At 48.1% G+C, this 26,405-nt stretch overlaps 1 long non-coding RNA gene across 1 annotated transcript in view; it reads left to right on the forward strand.

The window, feature by feature from the left end:
• LOC146357142 (uncharacterized) overlaps positions 1-26,405 on the forward strand; it is a 78,204-nt gene that overhangs the window by 30,085 nt on the left and 21,714 nt on the right. The window contains exon 3 of the long non-coding RNA XR_014786606.1: positions 17,426-17,507. This is a non-coding gene — a long non-coding RNA (uncharacterized LOC146357142). The remainder of the gene's footprint in view (positions 1-17,425; positions 17,508-26,405) is intronic.

The raw sequence follows: 26,405 nt of genomic DNA on the forward strand, positions 1-26,405 counted from the left end.
GTCCCAGATGTTGTAACCACTCCTCATAAGGGAGTTACTCAAGCCTCCCTTGTTCTGCACTTTTTCCAGTTCTACAATATCCTTTTTTTAGGTGTAGTGACTAGAACTGTACACAGTTAGGGATGCTGGATAAATCTGCAAAGGAACAAAAGAGTTCAGATTTTGATGAATCCGACCGAAGGATTCTGCAGTGAACCACCTTTCCCCCATCAGGTGGATTCCGCTGACTTGCAGACTTTTTTTTTTTACTTTCCCCATTTGCACAAATTTCATTGTTGAAAAATATACAAATTTGGAGGGATTTTGCACATTTGGGAGGAATGTGTGCATTTCCGCACATGTGAATTTGCGCAAATTTGAGAACGAAACAAAATCTGATTCCATTGAAGGGTGGACTGCGGAGTGAAAGGCACCTGACAAGCCACAAAACATAGGTAGAACAGATTTTGCACATGCTGCACATCATTATAAACCGTATTCCAAGTGTGGCCCCATCATAGTTTTCTATATGGGGAGAATAATATTGCCAGTTTGGTTGGAGAAGTCTGTACTAGACTTTTGAGGGTTCCAAATGTAATTTAGCCTCTGAAAATGAGGGATGTATGAACCCCCCGCCCCAATGTCCAGTCCAGGGAGGTGTCCATAGTGGGGCAATTCAGGCCACTCGAGGCCCCCCAGAATCCTCTGGAGCCCAGCCGCATCTGCTGGAGTTGGCAGAGCGGCCCTCCGGTTCCCTATATGACACGATATTCTAATGACGGCTGCCATTAGCCTAGCGCGGGAAAAAATACAGCCATAAATAGCATATTGTACTTTGTACACCATTTGTGGCCATCAAGCACTAACTTTGACCTAAATTGCACCTGCTTACCTTATTCATTCATTCATTTCATTTCTATACCGCCCAATAGCCGAAGCTCCCTTACGGCTGTATTTAGGTCAATGTCTCTTCCCAAGAAAACCCCATGGAACGTATCACAAGGCTAAAAGATATGATGTCGGAAGATGAGACCCTCAGGATGGAAGGTGTCCAATATACTACTGGGGAAGAGCAGAGGAATTTCCAAGTAGTGCCAGAAAGAGTGAAGCGGCTGGGCCTAAGCCGAAAGGACACTCAGCTGTGGATGTGTCTGGTGGTGAAAAGAAAATCTGATGCTGTAAAGAACAATATTGTTTAGGAATCTGGAATGTCAGATCAATGAATCAAGGTAAGCTGGAGGTGGTCAAACATGAGATGGCAAGATTGAACATCGACATCCTGGGAATCAGCGAACTAAAATGGACAAGCATGGGCGAATTTAATTCAGGGGACCATCATATCTACTACTGTGGGCAAGAATCCCTTAGGAGAAATAGAGTAGCACTCATAGTCAATAAAAGGGTGGGAAAAGCAGTACTGGGGTACAATCTCAAAAATGATAGAATGATGTCAGTACGAATCCGAGCCAAACCATTCAACATCACAGTAATTCAAGTCTATGCCCCAACCACTGAGGCCGAAGAAGCTGAGGTTGATCGGATCTATGAAGACCTACAACACCTTCTAGAACTAACACCAAAAAAAGATGTCCTTTTCATCATAGGGGATTGGAATGCTAAAATAGGAAGTCAAGAAATCACCGGGATAACAGGAAAGCATGGCCTTGGTGTACAAAATGAAGCAGGACAAAGGCTAATAGAGTTTTGCAAAGAGAACACACTGATCATAGCAAACACTCTTTTCCAACAGCACAAGTGGCGACTCTACACATGGACATCACCAGATGGTCAATATCGAAATCAGATTGATTATGTACTTTGTAGCCAAAGATGGAAAAGCTCTAAACAGTAAATAAAAACAAGACCTGGAGCTGACTGTGGCTCAGATCATGAGCTGCTTCTTGCAAAATTTCGGCTTAAATTGAAGAACATAGGGAAAACCACTAAATTATTATTATTATTATTATTATTATTATTAAATTTATTAATCACCCATCTGGCTGGTCACCCAGCCACTCTGGGTGATGTACAACATACAATAAAACAGTTTAAAACAATAAAATTCTACAATAAAAACATTTTCTAAAATACCCTAACCCACCCCAAATGCCTGCCTGAACAACCACGTTTTTAATGCACGACGGAAGCTCATTAAAGAGGGGCATGACGGAGTTCCCTAGGGAGGGAGTTCCACAGAGTGGGGGCCACCACAGAAAAGGCCCTCTCCCTCGTCCCCACCAGTCTAGCTGTCCTGGCTAGATCCAGGAGAGCTCCGAGGCTGATCTTGTTAAGTGGCCTGTCTGGTGCTGCTGGAGGTGCTCCTTAAGATAGGCTGGGCCGGAACCATATAGGGTTTTAAAGGTCAAAACCAACACCTTGAATTTGGCCCGGAAAACAACTGGTAACCAGTGCAACTCCTTCAGCACTGGAGTGATGTGATCTCACCGGCGGCTGCCTTTAATCAGGCGAGCCGCCGCGTTCTGTACCAGCTGCAGCTTCTGAACTGTCTTCAAGGGTGACAGTTCAGAATTATACCTAAATTATACCTGAATCATACTCCTTATGAATATACAGTGGAGGTGAGGAATAGATTTAAGGGATTAGACCTGATAGACAGAGTGCCTGAGGAACTATGGACAGAGGTCCGTAACATTGTTCAGGAAGCAGCAACTCAATCCATCCCAAAGAAAAAGAAATGCAAGAAAGCCAAGTGGCTGTCTGAGGAGGCTTTACAAGTAGCTGAGGAAAGAAGGGAAGCGAAAAGCAAGGGAGAAGGGGGAAGATATATCCAACTGAATGCAGAGTTCCAGAGAATAGCAAGGAGAGACAAGAAGGCCTTCTTAAATGAACAATGCAAAGAAATCAAGGAAAACAACAGAATGGGAAAGACTAGAGATCTCTTCAAGAAAATCGGAGATCTCAAGGGAACGTTTTGTGCAATGATGGGCATGATAAAGGTCAAAGAAGGCAGGGACCTAACAGAAACAGATGAGATTAAGAAGAGGTGGAAAGAATACACAGAAGAACTATACAGGAAAGATCTTAATGTCCCTGATAGCCATGATAATGCAGTCACTGAACTTGAGCCGGACATCCTAGAGAGTGAAGTCAAGTGGGCCTTAGGAAGCATTAGTAACAACAAAGCTAGCGGAGATGACAGTATTCCAGCTGAGCTGTTTAAAATCCTAAAAGATGATGCTGTTGAAGTGCTGCACTTAATATGCCAACAAATTTGGAACACTCAACAGTGGCCACAAGACTGGAAACGGTCAGTTTACATTCCAGTTCCAAAGAAGGGCAATGCCAAAGACTGTTCAAACTACCGCACAATTGCACTCATTTCACATTCCAGCAAGGTGATGCTCAAAATCCTACAAGCTAGGCTTCAGCAGTATGCGAACCGAGAACTACCGGAAGTACAAGCTGGGTTTCGAAGAGGCAGAGGAACTAGAGATCAAATCGCCAACGTTGGCTGGATCATGGAGAAAGCAAGAGAATTCCAGAAAAACGTCTATTTCTGCTTCATTGACTATGCTAAAGCCTTTGATTGTGTGGATCACAACAAACTGTGGCAAATTCTTAAAGTGATTGGAGTACCAGACCATCTTACCTGTCTCCTGAGAAACCTGTACGAGGGTCAAGAAGCAACAGTAAGAACCAGACATGGAACAACCGATTGGTTCAAAATTGGGAAAGGAGTACGACAAGGCTGCATATTGTCACCCTGCTTATTAATCATAGAATCATAGAGTCGTAGGCTTGGAAGGGGCCTACAAGGCCATCGAGTCCAACCCCCTGCTCAATGCAGGAATCCAAGTCAGAGCATCCCTGACAAATGGCTGTCCAGCCTTGTCTTGAAGGCCTCCAGTGTGGGAGAGCCCACCACCTCCTCAGGTAATTGGTTCCATTGTCGTATTGCTCTTACAGTCAGGAAGTTTATTTAACTTATATGCAGAGTACATCATGAGAAACGCCGGGTTGGATGAATCACAGGTCGGAATTAACATTGCCGGGAGAATTATCAACAACCTCAGATACGCAGATGATACCACCGTAATGGCAGAAAGCGAAGAGGATCTAAAGAGCCACTTGTTGTGGCTGAAAGAGGAGAGTGCAAAAGCTGGTTTGAAACTCAACATTAAAAAAATGAAGATCATGGCATCTGGCCCCATCACTTCCTGGCATATGGAAGGGGAAGAAATGGTAGCAGTGACAGATTTTATTTTCTTGGGCTTCAAGTTCACCACAGATGGTGACTGTAGCCATGAAATTAAAAGATGCTTGCTCCTTGGGAGGAAAGCTATGGTAAACCTAGACAGCATACTAAGAAGCAGAGACATCACCTTGCTGACAAAGGTCCGTCTAATCAAAGCTATGCTTTTCCCGATAGTAACGTATGGCTGTGAGAGCTCGACTATAAGGAAGGCTGAGCGCCGAAGAATTGATGCTTTCCAACTGTGGTGCTGGAGAAGACTCTTACGAGTCCCCTGGACTGCAAGGAGGTCTGAACGACTGAACAACAACAACAGTGCTTTATGGCTGCAAATGGCATATAATACACCATTTATGGCTGTATTTTTTCCCACGATAGGCTAAGGTCAGCTTCCATTAGCGTATTGCATCATACAGGGAGCCAGAGAGCCACTCTGCAGGCAAGAACTCCTCCAGACCTGGAGGTATGTGCAGCCACTCTTCCATGCCTCCAGAGGTTGGATTCTTTGGAATCCAACCTCATTTCAGTCTTCAGCAGAATTCTCCAGCATCCCTACTTAAACTGCATGAAGGGATGTACGAAAGTCACTTACCTTTCCGCGGATTACGTTGATGGTGGAGGGGAGGCGTTCCGTCCCTCCCCCCGGAATCCTCGACAGGGGGGGAGGCAATCCATTCCTCCCCCCCCCAGAATCCTCCATGGCTGGCTGTGCTCTGCGGCAGGTCCGCGGAGCAGCCGGCCAGGCCGAGGCCAGAGCCATCTGCAGCTGGATTTCCGGCCGCGGAGGGCTCTGGGTAAAAAAAACAAAAAACAACCGCGTATGCAAATGGCGGTGGCTATGGCCGCTGCCATTTACGTTCCTTATTTTTGGCCATCTTAGTCCGTGTCAATATTTACACGTCATAGACTATGACGCCGAAAATAAAGGGGAACGCAAATAGCATAGCGGGCACTATTTGCATCCCTTTTTGATTCACCATTTTAGCCTACATAAATATTTACGTAGGCTAAAACGGCAAATCAAAAAGGGACGCGGCCATAGCAGGGGTTTTTTTGGGTTTTTTTTACCCAGCCATGATAGGCTACATAAATCTAAGTCTTGTCCCGGGGGGAATCCGGGGGGGGTGTCAGGCCGTTCCGCCACAGATTTCGGGGGGCCGAATGCACTGGCATTCAGCCTCACCGAGATCCGTGGTGGAATTCGCTGACATCCCTAACTGCATGGCCCCTTAAAACTCAGTGCTATAAACAGAAGAATTCATTGGGTAGCAGAAGTCAGAGATGTCTGGCTGTCATGTTGCTATGTTGTGAACCACCCGGAGAGCTTTGGCTATGGGGCAGTATGGAAAAATAATAAATGAAATGATTTGCATGTGTATGACCCTTTGTAGCCACTTCATGGAATCTGGCATGCTTTAGCTAAACCCAGAAGTTCAAGGCCAGGGCCAGATTTGAGGGGTTCCTGGGCAAAGTGTGCTCCAGTCCTCCCACACACATCCAAGCACCTCCCTACTGGGGACTGAAGTAAGGTTAAGGACTGAAGGAAACCATTTTGCAAAGCAAATGTGGCCAGAGAAAGAAGTCTGAATTCTGCAGGTGACTCACAAGAAGCAGCCTCAGGGAGCAGTAATGGTGTGCTGTTATGTCTGGGGGACTGGCAGTGCAATCCTGCACATGTGTATTCAGAACTAAGTACCACTTAGTTCCATGCGCTTATTCCCAGGAATGTGGGTAAAGGATTGCAACATAAATCTCTTTCAATACTAGTACTGGCTGTCTGGATGCTTTCCTGCTCTGGCTCAGGGATGTTAGAGAATTCCGCCACAGATCCCAGGGGGGCCAAATTCCAGTGAATTCCATCCCCCGGAAACGGTGGTGGAACGGAGCCCCCCGCCCCTCCACCCTGCGAAAGCCTAGCGAAATGGAGCCTACCTGGCTGAGGCTTCGGCTGCAGCTGCGGTGGCTGCGGCAGTGGTTCCGGCTGCTGCCAGGCTGGTACAGACACAAATGGCATCCTGAGTAGGGGACACTATGGTAGCCCATGTTAGGCTACGTAAATATTTACGTAGCCTATCACGGATAAAACGGGAATGCATAGGGGGCACCATTTGCGTCCCTGCTTCAGCTGTAATAGGCTATGTAAATATCATGGGCTACCATAGGGACGCAAATGGTGTCCCCTATTCAGGACACCAGCCAGGCAGGATTCCAGGGGGGAGGAACGGATCACCTCCCCCCACATCGAGGTTTCCGGGGGGAGGAACGGATCGCCTCCCCCCACCTGCGGAACCTGGAGGAGCCAGGTAAGTGGGGTGATCAATCATCCTGTATATTTGCAAACAAACAGATATCACCAACAATATTGTAAGTTTCTTCTACTCACCAGGAAACTGGCACTATAAAAGACTGCCTTAGAGTTCCATACTGCTCAGGGAAGTGGAGAGTGTGAAACAATACATTCCTCTTCCCTGTCATTGAGATAGAAGTTGAATCTGTATTACCGATGTATGAGACATTTGTTTCAGTTCATTTTGGATCAGAATTTACTCAGTTTGCACTTCCCAGAACCGAATGCAGACCAAAATGCGATCTGTGGTTGAAGCAATGCAATTTGCAGAACAATAAATGCATTTGAAAACAGATGTGCATTTGAAAAATGTGCATTGAAAAAAGTGTACTTTTGAAAGATGTTCACAGCTTTAGTCAATGGTAGAAACTGTCAAAAAAGCACACAATGGATACATATGTTTGGAAAAATATGCATGAAGTACTCATGAATTTTCATGTGTTTAGGAAAAAAACAGCTTTCAATCTGATACGGGCACTAGTCACGTACCTTGTGCTGGGTACCCGGGACAGATTAGGGATTCTGTTGGTGTACCGCCCACCCCACTGCCCATCAGACTTCCTGCCTGAGCTGACGGAGCTGGTCTCAGACTTGGTTTTGAGGACCCCTAGGATGATGGTCCTGTGGGATCTCAACTTCCATGCCGAGGCCACTGTATCCGGGGCGGCTCAGGACTTCATGGCCGCCATGACAACCATGGGGCTGTCCCAACATGTTACTGGCCCAACGCATATAAAAGGACACACACTTGATCTGGTTTTCTCGACTGGGCAGGAGGATGGTGATCTGAAAGTGGAGGACTTAACATCTGTCCCTTTGTCATGGTCAGATCACTTCCTGCTGAGGTTTAGACTTCTGGCAGCCTTTCCCCTCTGCAAGGGTGGGGGACCTATTAAAATGGTCCACCCCCGGAGATTAATGGATTCAGATGGATTCCAGAGGGCTCTGGGGGATTTTCCTGCTGGTATGGCTGGTGCTCCTGTTGAAGCCCAGGTTGCTCTGTGGAATGCAGAGATGACTCGGGCGGTTGACACGATCGCGCCCAAGCGCCCTCTCCCTCTGAGCAGAGCCCGGCCAGCTCCTTGGTATACACCTGAGCTGAGGGCAATGAAGCAAGAGGGGAGACGGCTAGAACGCAGGTGGAGGAAAACTCGTGCTGAGTCTGACCGAACACAGGTAAGAGCCCACTATTGAGCCTACTCTGTGGCGGTGAGGGTGGCAAAGAGACAGTTCTTTTCCACCAGCATTGCATCTTCTCAGTGTCGTCCAGCGGAGCTTTTCCGAGTGGTTCGTGGCCTGTTACATTCTGGGCCAGGGAGAGAGACGGTGGAACCCTCGGTAGCACGCTGTGACAAGTTTGCACAGCACTTTGAGGATAAAGTCGCTCAGATTCGTCATGAATTGGACACCACCATTAATGCAGTTCCATTGGTAGAGGCGTTCAGAGCACCATCTGGTCCAGTTTTATTGGATGAGTTTCAGTTACTGAGGCCTGAGGATGCGGACAAGGTGCTTGGCCAAGTCCGATCGACCACTTGTGTGCTTGACCCTTGCCCTTCATGGCTTATTAAATCAAACAAGGAGGGGTTGTCTGGCTGGGTCCCAGTGGTTATAAATTCCTCCTTGAGAGAGGGAGTGGTGCCTGCTGCTTTAAAATAGGCAGTAATTAGACCACTCCTGAAAAAGCCTAACCTGGACCCAGAGGATGTTAACAATTATAGGCCAGTGGCCAACATCCCCTTCCTGGGCAAAGTGCTTGAACGGGTGGTTGTAGGACAGCTCCAGGCACTCTTGAATGAAACGGATTATCTAGATCCATTTCAATCGGGCTTCAGGCCTGGTTTTGGAATGGAAACTGCCTTGGTTGCCCTGTGGGATGACCTCTGCCGGGAGAGGGACAGGGGGAGTGTGACCCTGTTGATTCTCCTGGACCTCTCAGCGGCTTTCGATACCATCGACCATGGTATCCTTCTGGGTAGGTTGTCTGGGTTAGGAGTTGGAGGCACTGCACTACAGTGGTTCCGCTCCTACTTGGATGGCTGATTCCAGAAGGTGGTGCTGGGGGATTATTGCTCTGTGCCATGGCAATTGTGCCATGGGGTTCCACAGGGCTCTATTTTATCCCCCATGCTGTTTAACATCTACATGAAACCGCTGGGGGAGGTTATCCAGAGGTGTGGGCTGAGGTGCCATCAATATGCAGATGACACCCAGCTCTACCTCTCTTTCTCATCAAAACCAGGTGAGGCAGTGGCTGTTCTGAATCAGTGCCTGGGCACGGTAATGGACTGGATGATGGCCAATAAACTGAAACTCAATCCAGACAAGATGGAGGTACTGTTAGTGGGTGGTTCGTCTGCCCGGCTAGGTGATATTCAACCTGTTCTGGAGGGGTTGCACTCCCCCGAAAGGATCAGGTTAGTAGTTTGGGGGTGCTCTTGGATCCAGAACTGTCACTTGAGGCACAGGTGAACTCAGTGGCACGGAGCACTTTTTATCAGCTTAGGCTGGTATACCAACTACGCCCTTATCTGGACAGAGATAGCCTAGCTACAGTTATCCATGCTCTGATAACTTCTCATCTGGATTACTGCAATGCGTTATACGTGGGGCTGCCTTTGAAAACAGTCCGAAAACTTCAGCTGGTCCAAAATAGGGCAGCAAGATTGTTAACAGGGACTGGCCTGCGAGCTCATATTATGCCAGTACTTTTCCAGCTGCACTGGCTGCCAGTCCATTTCCAGGCCCGATTCAAAGTGCTGGTGTTAACATTCAAAGCCCTTAACGGCTTGGGGCCAGGTTACCTGAAGGATCGCCTCCTCCCATATGTGCCTGCCCGGACCTTAAGATCATCATCAGCGGCCCTTCTCCGTGAGCCCCTGCCAAAGGAAGTGAGGCGGGTGGCTACTAGGAGGATGGCTTTTTCTGCTGTGGCACCCTGGCTCTGGAATGAGCTCCCTAGTGAGGTTCGCCTGGCACCTACATTGTATTCCTTTCGGCGCCAGGTGAAGAACTTTTTATTTTCCCAGGCATTTTAGCTTTCTAAATTTTTATCTTTGCTGTTTTAAATCTGTATTTTAAACTCCTGCACTGCTGCTAGATTTTATTGTGGTTGTATTGTTATATTGTGGTTTTAATGTTCTATATATTTTAAATTGTTTTATTGTGTGTTTGGTTTTAATTTTTGTGAACCGCCTAGAGAGCTTCGGCTATTGGGCGGTATAGAAATGAAATAAATAAATAAATAAATAAATAAATAGTCAGAATGAGCTTTGAAACAGAATTCGGAGAGCCTTGATGAACTTCAGTTTTGTGGATTTGCACATCCCTACTCTGCATGTCTGTTGATAGACTAATGTTTATTTAAGCAAGAGCTTTTGCCTGGAGTCCCCAGTTTGAGCTCTGCAGCAGTGCCTGAGACTATGGACTATATGGAGATATTTTTGCAAAAAGGACCCTGGATGTTATTTCTTTACACAAAGGATAATTAATTTATAAAACTCTCTGCCACAAGGAGTGGAGGAGAAGACTATCCATGACTACTAGTCATGATGGCTACGTGCTACCTCCAGGACTGGATCAGTGGTCTCTGAATACCAGTCTCTGGGAAATCACAGGAGAGGGCTATTGCCCTCATGTCTGGCTTGTGGGCTTCTCAAAGGCATCTGGTTTGCCACTGTGGGAAGCAAGATACTGGGCTAGATAGGCCTTTGCTCTAATCCAGCAAGGCTCTTCTTGTGTTCTTATGCGATTTAAAGAAGGCTTAGACAATCCACTGGAAAAATGGCAAATAAATGTAACTGAGGCCTTCATTGCATCTGCTTCTATAAACAAGGGGATCTTCTTTTTTCAGTGACAGGGCAATCACCACTTAATGCCTGCTTATGTTAAATGGTTGAAGAGAGTACTTAATTGACAAAGCAATTAATATTATCAGCCTCAGTAGTAAAAGCAATGGATCCTTCAGAATATGGCACATAACTGCTTTTAAATACCCCACGAATTACTTATGATGATGGGTTAAACACTGCCAGTCAGAATGTTAAATTGATTTCCCTTGGCTTCTTAATTACTACAACGGTGATTAACTACTGTTCACTTTACCACTGTGTTTTGTGTTTTTTTCATTTTTTGTCCAAATTACTTGACCATTTGCCCAGTATCTTGGCAGGTATTTGTTTGCTTCTAAAAATTGACATGAATTATTATGCAAGAGAGGTGGCACAGGGTATTGAAATTCCTGCCCAGCCGACATGCTTCCTCGGTGACCTTGGGCCCGTCTCTAAGCCTATTCTACCTCATAGGGTTATTGTGACGGGAGGGAAATGGGGAGGGGGTAAATAATTCATGTTGTCCTGAGCTATTTGGGGTAATGTAGAAATTAAAGTGCAATCAATAAAAATTATCACACAACAATATTTGTTTATAATTGAATAGAGTTTCTCTTCAACCTGAATGGAGAAAGTATTCTAGTTCTTGATTTAAGCCACACATGGGATATGGATATATAAAATTATATTTATGTTGTTCCATCAAATGGATGCTGTTAGGATATCTGAAAAACACCATCACACCGATGTAATTATTATTTATTTATTATTTATCTATTGCACTTATATCCCTCCTTTTTTCCTCCTTAAGGAACCCAAGGAAGCGTACATAATCTTCCTCCTCCATTTTATCCTCACAACAACAACGCTGTGAGGTGGGTTGGGCTGAGATTCTGTGACTGGCCCAAAGTCACCCAGTGAGCTTCCATGGCCGAGAGGGGACTAGAACCCAGATCTCCTGACTCCCAGTCCAACACTCTAGCCACTACACCACACCACGCTGCTGTAGGGATGTCAGAGAATTCCATGACGGATCTCGGTGAGGCCGAATGCCAGTGCATTTGGCCCCCCAAAATCCATCGCGGAACAGCCTGCCACCACCCCCATCCCCCGCAGATACCCCCCGGGACGAGACTTAGCTGGGGTGGATGTTCCGGACGGCAGCGGCTCCAGCAGTGGCTTCAGCAGCGGCTGGTCTTCCGACCGGCTGCTACCGCCGCCATTTGCAGTCTGTGTTTTTTTCTTTCTTTTCCCCCATAGACGTGATAGTCTATCACATCTGGGTTTAAAAAAACAACAGCAACACGTACGCAAATGGTGGCAGCTACGGCCGCCGCCATTTGCATTCCTTATTTTTCGCAGGCTTAGTCTGCGTAAATATTGACGTAGACTAAGACGGTGAAAAATAAGGAACGCAAATGGCGGCAGCCATAGCCCCCGCCATTTGTGTATGCTTTTTTTTTTTTTTTATGCAGAGCCCTCCGCGGCCAGAAATCTGGCTGCGGACGGCCCTGGCCTGAGCCTGGCCAGCTGCTCCACAGAGCCGCTGTGGAGCACAGCCGGCCGTCGAGGATTCCAGGGGAGAGGACCGGATCGCCTCCCCCCCCGGTCGAGGATTCTGGGGGGAGGGATGGAACACCTCCCCCCCACCATGAACAGAATCCACGAAAAGGTAAGTCACTTTCGTACATCCCTACACTGCTGTAGAGTGAAGGATGGGTTCATCGATACAACCCATCTGTTCCACTTTGATTCCATGAGCACGAAAAGGTGAATTTTTGCACTGCTATCAGATGTGACGTAAGTATGAAATGGAATATATATATACACATACACTCATATATGGAAGAACATTGCCTGATATGCTGGAATTGAAAATAACGGAACAGAAGTTGGAATTTATTCCTTTCGTATGGGTAATTTATAGTTTTGTCACCAGCTCATAGCTCAGGCATAAAATGTGTCTTTTGCATACAGAAGCTTCCCAGCTCAATCCCCAGGTAAGTATGGAAAAAGCCCCTGTTATACTTGATGTGTAGTGTGAAATGATAACTCTGTTTCCACTAGGGCTGTGTACTGCTTCGGCCCAAGGCCTGAACCCCAAGTCGAAGCAGGCTGCTTCAGGTCACTTTGTGCTGTTTCCGAGGCAAGGCGGAGGGGGCACAAAGTGACCCAGAGCGGGTTGGGGGCTCTCCAAAGCACTTGGTGTGCTTTGGAGCTTCAGCACCCCCAGCCCAGTCACACCAGGTCCTTACCTGAGCCGCTGCCGCCTCCTCCGCCGCCTCCTCCGTCATTGCCGCCGCCATCACCATCCTCACCATCGCCGTTCTCACCACCGCCATCACTGCCTCCATTGCTTCTGCCACCGCCACCTTCACTGCCACCGCCGCTGCCACTGCCATCCTCACCACCACTGCCTCTGCCGTCCTCACTGCTGTCCTCGCTGCCGCCTCCACCGCCACCATCCTCACTTTACATCCCTGTAATTCATGGCTACAAAACCTCAAGCCTGGGGGCCAAATGCAGCCCTCTGGGGACCCCAATTCAGCCCTCTGGGTTACCCAGGCCATGCCCCTTTTTCCCCTACCACTAATCATTTGGTTGTTTCTGGCTCTTGTGCACTTTTCCTCCATTCTAAAAGGTTGAAATGCCTCCCTTCAGGCTTAGTTACTAGCAGGCTTAGTTACTAGCAGGCTTAGTTACTAGCAGTAAGAGCTTTAAGCTAAAATATGCTTAAGCTATTTTGCCTCCACCCCCCATTTGCCTTTGGCCGCACCCCTTTTGGCTTCAGTCCCACCCACCCCCACTGGAAGGTGGCCCCCAAGAGCTTCCCCAGAATGTAATGTGGCTGAAAGAGGTTCTGCACCCCTGTTGTAATTAGGGATGGATGGCTGCCCCCTCGTCCAGATTTTCAGGGTGCCCACCAAGCCCCTGCCCCTGCTTGCACACCCCCAGACCCACACCTCAGCCCACACCTGCTCACCAAGCGACCCACACTCACCCCGGGCCTGTCCAATGACCTCTGTGATCGCCATTTTGCAAAAAAAAAAACAACCCAAAACAATGGTGATTGTAAAAATGTGTGAATTTGATCTTATGTAAAATGGGGCTGTGAATGGCCAATATACATAAGATTACAGGCATGAAGGTGCCATTGACCTTTTTTTTCCTCACAAAATGGTGATCGCAGAGGTTGCTGGATGGGCCTGGGATAAGCGTGGGTGGTTCGTCAAGTGCAGGGGCAGCTTGAGTGGGGCGAGGGGCTCAGCGAGTGCAGCTCGTGACAGTGGAGCGAGGGAGTCTGCCAGACTCCTGGACCAGATTGGGCATTCATGCCATCCCTAGTTTAATTAAAGTAAAAACAAGATATGCTACCTGTTAAGTGACTGCCTAGCTTGGCCCTGAAACCCTTACTTGCTGCTGCCAGTCAGAGTAGACAATACTGAGCTAGATTATACAAATGTCTGACTCAGTATACATGGCCACTTCACGTGTTTCTATTCCCAAAATAGTTTTATAATCTGTTATTTATTTCCTCCCATTCTGTTTCACTGTTTGCATGGGGGGGGGTGAAGACAATTACCACTTTTAGATAAATTCATTAGTGAGTTCAACTGCTGTCTAATGGGCCTGTGCTGTAAGAGTGCCTATTCTCTTCATCCATAGAAATAGAGATGTCCTTATGAAGTACAACAAACTCTCCATTAATTATCAGTAAAAACACCTCCTGCTTGTTGGGTGATATATCACTTTAAAAAATTGCAGTCTTGCTGATAACACTTCTGTAGCAAGGCAGTTCCAAAAATGGATGTGGTGTTATTTTGTTCTAACTGTGCTGTAGCATGACTCCTTATCTGTGTTCTCTGCTTTGCTGCCCTTTACCCTTTCTCTTGTACCACCGTCTGTTTACAGTTACATAAAAGATAGGTGATGGCTTCTTACTATCCTTCAACTTGGGTCTCAGTCCACAAAGTCTTACCTCAAGGATCCTAATATTTCTCTCAGTGATCTTTCCATTAACCTCCCAACCCCACACATAAGCCTGGATGAACATTCTGGCTTTATTTCATTTCATGCTGTTGAACTGATTGCAAAGTAGCCATATTTACATTACCTCTAGGTTCAGAGAAAGAATGCCACTGGATATTAGTGGTGTGCCTTGTATTCAGCTGAATCCTGAACCAAATGTGGCTGATACAGACAGGTCCAAATTGAGGCAGGGTTCCTCCAAAGTGGACTGAATCTGAATTTGAACATTCCTGAAGATTCAGGATTTGAAGGGACACAGAGATGCAGATAGCGTGTCTCCAAAAATCGTTTCATTTCTCCCCGTGTCATGCCCTACCTGGAGGAGGATTCATCTGCGGAAGAAGAGGAGGGGGAGAGACAACACAATGGGCCCCAGCCAGAGCTCAGTGAGGAACAGGAGGCGTTGGCTGACAGTCCTCCTCTGTCTGGAAACATTGCAGGAGCAGCCAAGCCCCTCTTGAGCAGTTCCTCAGATGTTGGAAGCAGACTCCGAGGGGATACATCCCTCTGAATGGTGTAGAATCAGATGTGTGCAGCAAAAGAATAAACAGAAGTCACAGCGTGGGGGCCTCCCTTAAAAGCAACAAACTGACATGATTAGCGATGCCAGCTTTTTGCTGCAAACAGTGCCTTAACCTTGGCCTTGCTTTCAAGATATCGGATAAGCTCCTAGACCTTGGCTATGCCTCTGGATAATGTTTTCGGACACCCCCCTGACTGGCCTGGACACTTGCTAAAAACAGGCACTGGTGAACTGACCCCTGGACTGCCTTCACCTCTCCTTTGCCTGTGACTGCAAACCCTCCTCTGAACTTCTGTGTATGACTTTGCACTGAACTGGTTGCTTTCTCACTGCTGCTCCTAGGACTCTCTATGCTTTTCCCAAGGCCCTTGCCTGTATTGAAAGAGGACACTCCCCAACCTCTCTACATAAAGAAAACACTGGGGTGGGGAGAAGGGGGAGGGAGAGGAAGTGGCGTAGTTTTGTGACTGGCAGCTCTAGCTTCCACTCACAGTGAATGGCTTTACTAGAGCTCTCCAATCCCAGTGCTTTGGGGAAGGGATGTTGAAGTAATATATATATTGCAGGACTGATTGAGTATTCAGTGCTCTTTGCTAGTTCTCTCTCCCAGGAGCAGGAATGCTAAAAGAGGTTTGGTGGAGTCTGTGAGACCTGACACGGGGAGCGTGTAACATTGGGTCCTTGCTGGAAGATGCTGGATGTTCAAGTCCTTCTGCTTCTGCCACTGTATGCTCCACATCCACCATACACTCCTTTTCTATTGCTTTTTCTATGACTGTGCTGCCAATGGAGCAAAAAACAAACAAAAGTCTTAAACTGTTTTTCATTCATCATAACTCCCTGGCCCCTGCAGGTTTTCGAATGAGGCCCACCTCTGTGACATATGCCATTGTCATACAAATCACACACACCCAATACTCACCATGGGCAGGGGGAAGGGGATGTAAACACCTCCCTGCTCCCCATGTGAACACTCCCCTTCCACAAAGAGCACTGAACATATCCTTCAGAATTTTTGCAGGTTTCTTAACTAGGGCTACCTCAGTGCTGGATGTCATTTTCATCATCACAAATGCTCACAAAAAAGGGGGGATAAATGCAGCCATTTTGGAAAACCCCAAACTGTAAATCTTACTCTTGCACAAAGATCCCTGCACTTACTCATTTGAAATATGGCAGCCTCACTCGCCTCTTTTGGAACAATACCAATAAAAAGTATTGGTTGTTCTGGTCTGTTCTCTTTTTGTTTTGTTTTTAGATCTCATTTTTAAGGGTTTGTAGCACAAACACCCCTGCAGACATATTTGGCAGGCATAGGCCCCTCATTCAAAGGAATCTCCTGTGTCTGCAGATTGCATCCAATTCTCTCTCTCTCTCTCTCTCTCTCACACACACACACACACACACTCACACAGAATAGTGCACTGCAGTGGTGGGCAACCAGTGTGGCCCTCCAGATGTTTTGGCCTACAGCTCCCAGCATCCCTCATCATTGACTATGCTGGCTAGGGCTTATGGGAGTTGTAAGCCAAATCATCCTGGAGGGCCACAAGTTGCTTACCCTTGGTGAAGTGGCTAAGCACCTGAGCAAAACAGCAATCATCCTGGAGTGCCCTGGTTCAAATCACAATTCTACAATGAACATACTAGGTGGCCTCAGACAAGCCTTTGTTTCTCAGCCTACATATGGAAGTAAAAGTACTAGCCTACTAGGTAGCTATATACAAACTATTTGAAACAATTGCTGAAGTGCTAAGTATGTGGAAGATGTGCTTTCTGAATGTTCAATTGTATCGGTTTTAAAATAAGCATGAATGTAGGGATGTACAAAAGTGACTTACCTTTTCGCGGATTATGTTTATGGTGGGGGGGAGGCGTTCCTTCCCTCCCCCCCAAAATCCTCGACGGTGGGGAGGCGCTCTGTTCCTCCCGCCCGGAATCCTCGAAAGGTCGGCTGTGCTCCGTGGCAGCTCCATGGAGCAGCTGGCCAGGCCCAGCCAGGCCAGAGCTGTCCACAGCCGGATTTCCAGCCACAGAGGGCTCTGGGTAAAAAACAAAAAATTGCGTACGCAAATGGTGGCGGCTACGGCCACCGCCATTTGCATTCCTTCTTTTTGGCCATCTTAATCTACGTAAATATTTACGTAGACTATGACGGCGAAAATAAAGGGGAAGGCAAATAGCGTAGCGGGCTCTATTTGCTTCCCTTTTTGATTCACCATTTTAGCCTACGCAAATCATTACGTAGGCTAAAATGGCGAATCAAAAGGGGACACAAATAGTGCCCACTACGCTATTTGCATTCCCCTTTATTTTCGCCGTCATAGTCTACGTAAATATTTACGTAGACTAAGAAGGCCAAAAAGAAGAAATGCAAATGGTGGCGGCCGCAGCTGCCTCTATTTGCGTACGCGGGTGTTGTTGTTTTTTTAAACCCACCCAGCCATGATAGGCTACATAAAGATTTATCACGTCTCTCTTTTTTTTTTTTTTTTTTTACCAAGACTGGAAATGGCGGCGGCAGCAGCCAGTCGGAAGACCAGCCGCCGCCCCGGGAGCCACCGCCTCTCGGAAGATCCGCCCCAGGTAAGTCTTGTCTCAGGGGGGATCCACGGGGGGGCGGGGGGGCAGGCCATTCCACCACAGATTTCGGGGGGCCGAATGCACTGGCATTCAGCCACACCGAGATCTGTGGCGGAATTCTCTGCCATCCCTACATGAATGTCCCAATCACTCTGGGTCCCTCCATACATTAGCAGAGTTGCATAGGTGCAGGTCTGTGGCTTCTTTCCCCACCACCACAGTAATGTCTGGGGCTAATTACACTAGGGATGGGAGAACCAGCCATTTTCGAGCTCATCTAAATTCTTCAAAAATCTCTTTGCAGCTTGTTTCGGCTTGCTTCCATTTTCGCTTCCAACCCATTTTTCAGCTTGTTCAAATGGGGAAAGTGTGCATTTTCAACAAGAAAAGTGTTCATTTCTGAGCACACTTCCCCATGCCCCATTGACTAAAGCATGAAAAAGCTTCTTCTTTTTTGAAAATATACATTTCAAAGTGCACTTTAAAAAAAAAAAAAATGCATTTTTCAAATGTGATTGTAAATTCATGAACATTTCTCCAAAAATAAAGCCTCCCCAAAAGCATCTTGCTCATGTTTACATTCAGGACTGTGAACAGGACATGTTGTCATGATTTGTGAATAGAAACAAAATTCTCATAGATCTCTAAATTGAATGGTTCCTTCCCACTCAGTCAAGCTCTATCTATTTGGTCATCACTCTTCCTTTCAGCCAGGCAATGATCAGGTGGGTAGTATCCATGCAACCAGCCTTGTCAAGACAGATGGGTGTCTCACAACATTTAACTTAAGCTGCACAGGAAGTCAGACCCCATTGGGACATATATAGAACAGGTCTCTACCCTGCATCAGTAAAACCATAGTTTCCAAGTCACAAGAAGTCATAGTTCCACTTTATTTGACACTAATCAGATCTCCTCTGAGGCACTTTGTCTAGTTCTGGATTTCACACCTTAAGAAGGATGTAGACAAACAGGAGCAGGTTCAGAGGAGGGCAGCAAAGAAAGGCAGAGATATAGAAAGCAAGCCTCATGAGAAAAAGGAACTGGGCATCCTTAACCTGAAGAAGACTGATGGGGTTGGGGGTGGCATGATAGCATACTTCTATTACCTGAAAGAGTTTCACATAGAAGAGGGAAAAGCCTTATGTCCTGCTGCCCCACAGGGCAGCACTAGATTGAATGGGCTTAATTTACAGGAGGGTAGATTTCAGTTGAACATTAGCAGAACCATCTACAAGGGAAGATCAGTTTGACCATAGAACCAATTTACCTGGTGATGGTGGTCATGCTCTCACTTGCTGGAGGTCTTCAAGCAGAGACTGGACAGCCATGGGATGCTGTAGCTCTGGATTTCCTGCATTGAGCCCTGCTCCAATTGTATGACTTCATGAGTCTCAAAAAAACAAAACAAAATGATAGACATTCTTCTAAAATACATTAAAGCAAATGGACAGAATAGTGGATTTTGCCTCTTGCTGTTGAGCTGGATTGCCCAGTGGGTAGTTTAGTATTTTCTCTAGATAAGTCATCTGGAAATCATTAGCCAAATGTTGACAAATTAATCTTTGTTTCTGCATCGTTTGCCAGCAGTTCATGGCTGTTATTCATAATTCAACATTCAAGCTATGTTGGCTATCAGTGATTGCAATCAAGTTCTTCAGCCAATAGACACTTTTTTTTTACATTCCATTTCTTTAATACTTAACTTGAAATTGGCCGTTTGCATGGCCATTACTGCCATTATGGTATGTCTCTATTATACTATAAGGGGAATAAATAATTTTAAAATGTCCAATTGTCCCTTTAATTTTGAATTAACAATAACTTAGTCATAGTAGCAGAACAATTGTTTTATAACGCTACCAGTATTTCAGAACTGCTTTCATATTTTCTAAGAGAAAATATGACAACATTTTAGCTGTGTCCCGCTGGTCCTCATTTTCAGTTGTCGACATGGTTGCAATCAAGATTAGGGACAGGTGTCGATTTAGTTTAAGTTCATTTTATTTATTTATTTATTTAATTAATTTATTTATTTATTTATTAATCACCCATCTGGCTGGTCACCCAGCCACTCTGGGCAATGTACAACAACAGTTAAAACAATAAAATTCTACATTAAAAACATCATAAAAAATACTCTAACTCATCCTGAATGCCTGCCTGAACAACCACGTTTTTTAATGCGCAGCAGAAGCTCATTAAAGAGAGGGCATGGCAGAGTTCCCTAGGGAGGGAGTTCCACAGAATGGGGGCCACCACAGAGAAGGCCCTCTCCCTCGTCCTCACCAGCTTAGCTGTCCTGGCTGATGGGACAGAGAGAAGGCCATCCGAGGCTGATCTTGTTAAGCGGCCTGCCTGGTATTGCTGGAGGCACCCCTTAAGATAGGCTGTGTTGGAACCATATAGGGTTTTAAAGGTCAAAACCAACACCATGAATTTGGCCCGGAAAACAATTAGTAACCAGTGCAACTCCTTCAGCACTGGAGTGATGTGATCTCGCCAGCGGCTGCCTATAATCAGGTGAGCTGCCGCATTCTGTACCAGCTGCAGCTTCTGAACTGTCTTCAAGGGTAACCCCACATAGAGCTCATTACAGTAGTCTAAACGAGAGGAGACCAGGGCATGTACTACTGATGAGAGCAGATGGTTGGGAAGGTAGGGGCGCAGCAGCCATATCAGATAGAGTTGGTACAGTGCTGTCCGGCTCACAGCTGACACCTGAGCCTCCATGGACAGCTGGGAGTCTAAAATGACCCCCAGGCTGCAGACCTGGTCTTTCAAGGGTAGCCGTAACCCATTCAACACCAGGTCAACATCCCCCAACCTCCTCTTGTCTCCCACCAAAAGTACCTTGGTCTTGTCAGGATTCAGCTTCAGCTTATTCCTCTCCATCCAGCCACTCACCCTCTCCAGACATTTGGACAGGGATTCTACAGCCAACCTTCGTGAAGATTTGAACGAGAGGTAGAGCTGCATGTCATCCGCATATTGGTGACACCGCACCCCAAACCTCCTGATGATAGCCCCCAGCGGCTTCACATAGATGTTAAATAGCATCAGGGAGAGGATGGAACCTTGTGGCACCCCACAAGTGAGCGGCCACGAGTCCAAAACCTCCTCTCCCAGTGCTACCCTCTGGTACCTGCTGTAGAGGAAGGACCGGAACCACCGCAATACGGTGTCTCCAATGCTCATCCCCTCCAGGCGGTCCAGGAGGATACCATGGTCAATGGTATCAAAAGCTGCTGAGAGGTCAAGGAGAACAAGGAAGGAGCATTCACCCCTATCCAGAGCCCTCCTCATTAGGGATGTACGAAAGGGACTTACCTTGTCCCGCGCTTTGCTTCTCCCCCCTAAGTTCAGGCGAGGGGGGGAGGCGTCCCGGCTCGCCCGGCCGAAATTCAGGCCAGGGGGGGAGGCGCCCCGCCTCACCCGGCCAAAATTCAGGCCGGGAAGAAGCGCCCCATCTCCCTGGCCACGAAAGAAGAAGTAAAAAAAAAAACCACGTGATAGGCTACGTAACAATTAACGCAGCTTATCACGGCTAGATTTCCAAAGTCAGCCGTGATAGGCTACGTTAATCGTCACGTAGCCTATCACGGGTGACTTTGGGGAAAAGAAAAAGTGCGTACGCAAATGGCGGCGGCCCATGGGCACCGCCATTTGCGTTCCTTATTTTGGCACGTCTAGTCTACATAAAGATTTATGTAGACTACGGCGAAAATAAGGGAACGCTATTTGCGTTGCCCTTATTTTCGCTGTAGTCTATGTAAATCTTTACGTAGACTAGATGTGCCAAAATAAGGAACGCAAATGGCGGCACCCATGGGCTGCCACCATTCGCGTATGCGCTTTCCCCCCCCCCAAATTCACCCGTGATAGGCTACGTGACGATTTACGTAGCCTATCACGGCTGACTTTGGAAATCTAGCCGTGATAGGGAACATAAAACATCACGTAGCCTATCATGGGTGTGTGTTTTTTCTTTTTTTTTTACTTTTTTATTTTGTAATGGTGGCGGCGGCAGCCGGTCGGGAGACTGGCCGCCACCCCCGCCCCCGACGAAACGCCACCAAACCGCCACCGGGACCCACCGCTGAGAGGGACATTCACTGAAGGTAAGTCCCATCCCAGGGGGGGCGGGGGGCTGGCGGGGGGCCGGCGGAGAATTTCCCCAACACTTTCTGGGGGCCGAATGCCTTGGTGCTCGGCCCTCCGAAGATTCGTGGAGAAATTCTCCGCCATCCCTACTCCTCATATCATCCACCAAGGCGACCAAGGCCATTTCTGTCCCATGCCCATGCCTGAAGGCCAACTGAAATGGATCTAGATAATCAGTTTCTTCCAAGTGTGCCTTCAACTGCATCGCCACCACCCGCTCGATCGCCTTGCCCAAAAATGGCAGATTCGAGACTGGGCAAAAGTTGTCCAGAACTTGGGGATCCAAGGAGGGCTTCTTCTTCTTTTCTTCTTTTTCTGTGGAACTCCCTCCCTAGGGAACTCCGTCATGCCCCCTCTTTAATGAGCTTCCGTCGTGCATTAAAAACGTGGTTGTTCAGGCAGGCATTTGGGGTGGGTTAGGGTATTTTTTTTAAAAAAAAAATTATGGTAAAATTTTATTGTTTTAAATTGTTTATGGTGGGTTGTACATCGCCCAGAGTGGCTGGGTGACCAGTCAGATGGGCGATTAATAAATTTAATAAATAAATAAATAAATAAGAGCGGTCTTATCACTGCCTCCTTGAGGGCTGATGGCATCACTCCCTCCTCAAGGGAGGCATTCACCACCGCCCTGATTCCCTCACCCAATCTCTCTCTGCAGCCCATAATGAGCCAAGATGGGCAAGGATCAAGTAAGCAGGTGGTCGGCCTTAGAGATGTAGGGGTGGACGAAAGTCACTTACCTTTTCTCGCAGCTTGTTCGCGGTGGGGGGGAGCGCTTCGCTGCTCCCCCCGTGAAGTTCAGGCCGGGGGGGGAGGCTTCCTGCCTCGCCCGGCTGAAATTCAGGCCAGGGGGGAGGCTTCCCGCCTTGCCCGGCTGAAATTCAGGCCGGGGAGGAGGCTTGCCGCCTCGTCCGGCCGCGAACGCGAAAGTAAAAAAAAAAAAATGTCCCCTGATAGGCTACGTGACGATTCACGTAGCCTATCACGGCTAGATCTGCAAAGTCAGCCATGATACGCTACGTCAATCGTCACGTAGCCTATCACGGGTGACTTAAAAAAAAAAAGCGCGTACGCGAATGGTGGCCCCCATAGGGAGCCGCCGTTCGCGTTCCTTATTTAGTTGCTGTAGTCTACGTAAATGTTTACGTAGACTATGGCGAAAATAAGGGCAACGCAAATAGTGTTGCCCTTATTTTCGCCGTAGTCTGCATAAAGATTTACGTAGACTACAGCGACCAAATAAGGAACGGGAATGGCGGCTCCCTATGGGGGCCGCCATTATCCGTACACACTTTTTTTTTTTTAAGTCACCCGTGATAGGCTACGTGACGATTCACGTAGCCTATCACGGCTGACTTTGCAAATCTAGCCGTGATAGGCTACGTGAATCGTCACGTAGCCTATCAGGGGACTTTTTTTTTTTCCTTTTATTGCAATGGCTGCGGCGGCTGCCGGTCGAAAGACCGGCTGCTGCTCCCGCCCTGCTCGAACACCCGACGAACCGCCAGCCGGACCCGCCGCCGGGAGGGACATTCAGGGAAGGTAAGTCCCATCCCGGGGGGGTGCGGGGTGCGGGGGGGGTGCGGAGGATTTCTCCCCGAAACTTGTTTGGGGGGCCGAACACGTTGGCACTCGGCCCCCCGAAGTTTCGGGGAGAAATTCTCCGCCATCCCTATAGAGATGAAAGCACCTTGTCCACTTCATCAGAATGAAGAAGCTGGAACTGATCCCACAAAACCTGTTTGCCACAGACCACCTCTTGCTCACTAACTGTGTCCACAGCGCATGGAATAACACTCCTAATCCAATCAATTTTATTTGCAAAGTGCCCTGCCAGGCCTCACAGGAGGCCTTAGAATGGTCCAGCGGTTCCAGAGCCACTGGACCAACCAGGCTCCAGACCACTTGGAACAGACTCCTGGGACAGCACTCTGTGGATGTGATAGAGGCAGCATAATATTCCTTTTTTGCTTCCTTTTACCTCCACGTGATAGGTTGATGATACAGCTCTAGCCCATGTCTGATTGTCTTTGGAGCGAGACTTCCGCCACCGGGGCTCTAGCCGTCTCACCTCCCGTTTCAGAGCTCGTAACTGCAGATTGAACCATGGTGCAGTCCGCGCCCTGTTCAGGGGGAGAGGGCATTTTGGGGCCACCCAATGAGGCATTCCACCCACCCACCAGGGTCTCAACCGAGTGGCCGTTGGCGTGCTCCAGAGAATCCCCAAGCACGTTCAGGAATCCATTAGGATCCATACCTGAGGTGGACCATTTTAATGGGTCCTCCACCCCTGCGGAGGGGTTGTAGAACCGAGAAGTCCAACGTCACCAGATAGTGATCTGACCATGACAAAGGGGTGGTGGATATACCCCAGACTTCCAGCTCACTCCCCACTCTCCAGAAACAAACACAATGTCTAGCGCATGACCAGCTACATGGGTGGGCCCAGTTAGAATAGGGCGCAGCTCCCAGGAAGCCATGGTCTCCATAAAGTCCCGAGGTGCCCCCATGAGGATGGCCTCTGAATGTACATTGAAGTCCCCCAACACCAACAAGTTAGGGGACTGCACACGCACATCAGAGACCACCTCAAGCACCTCAGCCAGGGAGTCAGTTGTGCAGAGGGGTGGATGGTACACAAGCAGAATCCCCAGACTGCCCCTCAGGCCCAACCTCCAGTACATGCACTCAGCAAACGTGGTCTCCCAGAGAGGGGATCTGGTGAAAACCCAGGACTCTCGGTAGATAACAGCCACTCCCCCTACCCGATCCCCAGCCCTCACTGCTGTGCATATGAAAATCCAGCTGGACATATGGCCACAAGAGTTGGAGCAGTGGCCTCAGCCAGCCAGATCTCCGTAATACATGCCAGGTCCACACCCTCATCTAGGATCATGTCATAGATGAGGGAGGCTTTCTGGGTAACAGACCTGGCATTGCAGAGCAGCAAACGAAGGCCAGAAGATTGAGTCATGCCTCCCCCAGCCATCCTTTGGCTCTGGACAGGCCTGGGGCACGGAACGGATACTACACATCTCTCCCTTGTTCCCCTTACCTGGCATGGCCTGCCACTAGCACTCCGCCAGCGCCTGCCGCCCAGCCTCGGTATGTTCTGGCCCCCAACACTCTCCCCACTACCTCCATCAGGTGGACACATACCCCCTCACTCCTGCCTATCACGCAGGCTACCCACCCCTAGAACACAACAGAATTCCCCAGAAATTTTTTTTAAAAAATTAACCCCCCCCCTTTAAAATACTGCCAGGCAGGAGCCCACGGTGGTGGTGGTGGTGGTGGTGGTGGCACAGCAGCAGGCACGCCTAGGGATGTCAGAGAATTCCGTGACGGATCTCGGTGAGGCCGAATGCCAGTGCATTCGGCCCCCCGAAATCCATCGCGGAATGGCCTGCCACCACCACCCCCCGCGGATCCCCCCCAGGATGAGACTTACCTGGGGCGGATGTTCCGGACAACAGTGGCTCCAGCGGCATCTTCGGCGGTGGCAGCTAGTCTTTCAACCGGCTGCCGCCACCGCCATTTTCAGTCTCTGTCTTTTTTTTTTTCCCTCCCCATTGACGTGATAGGCTACGTAAAGACTTATGTAGCCTATCATGTCTGGGTTTTTTAAAAAAAGTGTACGCAAATGGTGGCTATGGCCACCGCCATTTGCGTTCCTTATTTTTCGCCATCTTAGTCTACGTCAATATTTACATACACTAAGACGAAGAAAAGAAAGGGGAATGCAAATAACGCCCACTACGCTATTTGCATTCCCCTTTCTTTTCTTCATCTTGGTCTACGTAAATATTGACGTAGACTAAGACAGTGAAAAATAAGGAACACAAATGGCGGCGGCTGTAGCCACCACCATTTACGTATGCATTTTTTTGTTGTTGTTTTTACCCAGAGCCCTCCGCAGCCGGAAATCCAGCTGCGGACAGCCCTGGCTTGGGCCTGGCCGGCTGCTCTGCAGAGCCGCCGTGGAGCACAGCTGGCCGTTGAGGATTCCGGGGGGGAGGACCGGATCACCTCCCCCCCTGTCGAGGATTCGGGGGGGAGGGACGGAACGCCTCCCCCCCACCATGAACAGAATCTGCGAAAAAGTAAGCCACTTTCCTAGGTACGCCTCTCCCCCAATGGTGGCAGCTTCTCCTGCAGGCCCTGGCTCTCCCAGGCCACCTCAGCCAGCCAGCTTATGTAGCCCCTCCAGAAAGGGGCAGATGGAAGCAGCACAGCTGGCTCAGTACCTGGGGGCCTGGTCCTGCAGGGACTGGCGGTCTGCCAGGCAGAGGTCCGTAGGGAAGGCCTGGTGTTGGTGGAGGCGACAGCCACAGCAGGCCCAGCAGCAGCAGACCCAGCAGCAGCAGGCATGCCTCCCGCCCCCAGTGGTTGCAGCTTCTCCAGCAGGCCCTGGCAGTTTCTGATAATTTACCAAAACTCACAAAAATTCCCATTCCTAGACCCCCTCTTGGGTGATGAAAACATCTCTGTTTCAGCAGGCTTTTGCCTCATAAGTGTTAGTTTTGTTTCAAGGCTGTTTTATCTATAATCACTGTCTATATATTTTAATTGTATTTTTAACTGAATGTATGGGTCTATTTTGTATTGTGGTTTTAAATTATTGTGAGCTACTCTGAGTAGTGCACAGGCACGGGAAGAGCGGGATATACATTTATATAAGATATAAAATAGATCAATATTGATCTCACCACAGGGGGGAGATTCATGGACCCA

This window comes from Heloderma suspectum, chromosome 1, assembly GCF_057233095.1.
Source record: "Heloderma suspectum isolate Gila_16-S chromosome 1, 16-S_ref, whole genome shotgun sequence".
Classification (NCBI taxonomy): Eukaryota; Metazoa; Chordata; class Lepidosauria; order Squamata; family Helodermatidae; genus Heloderma; species Heloderma suspectum.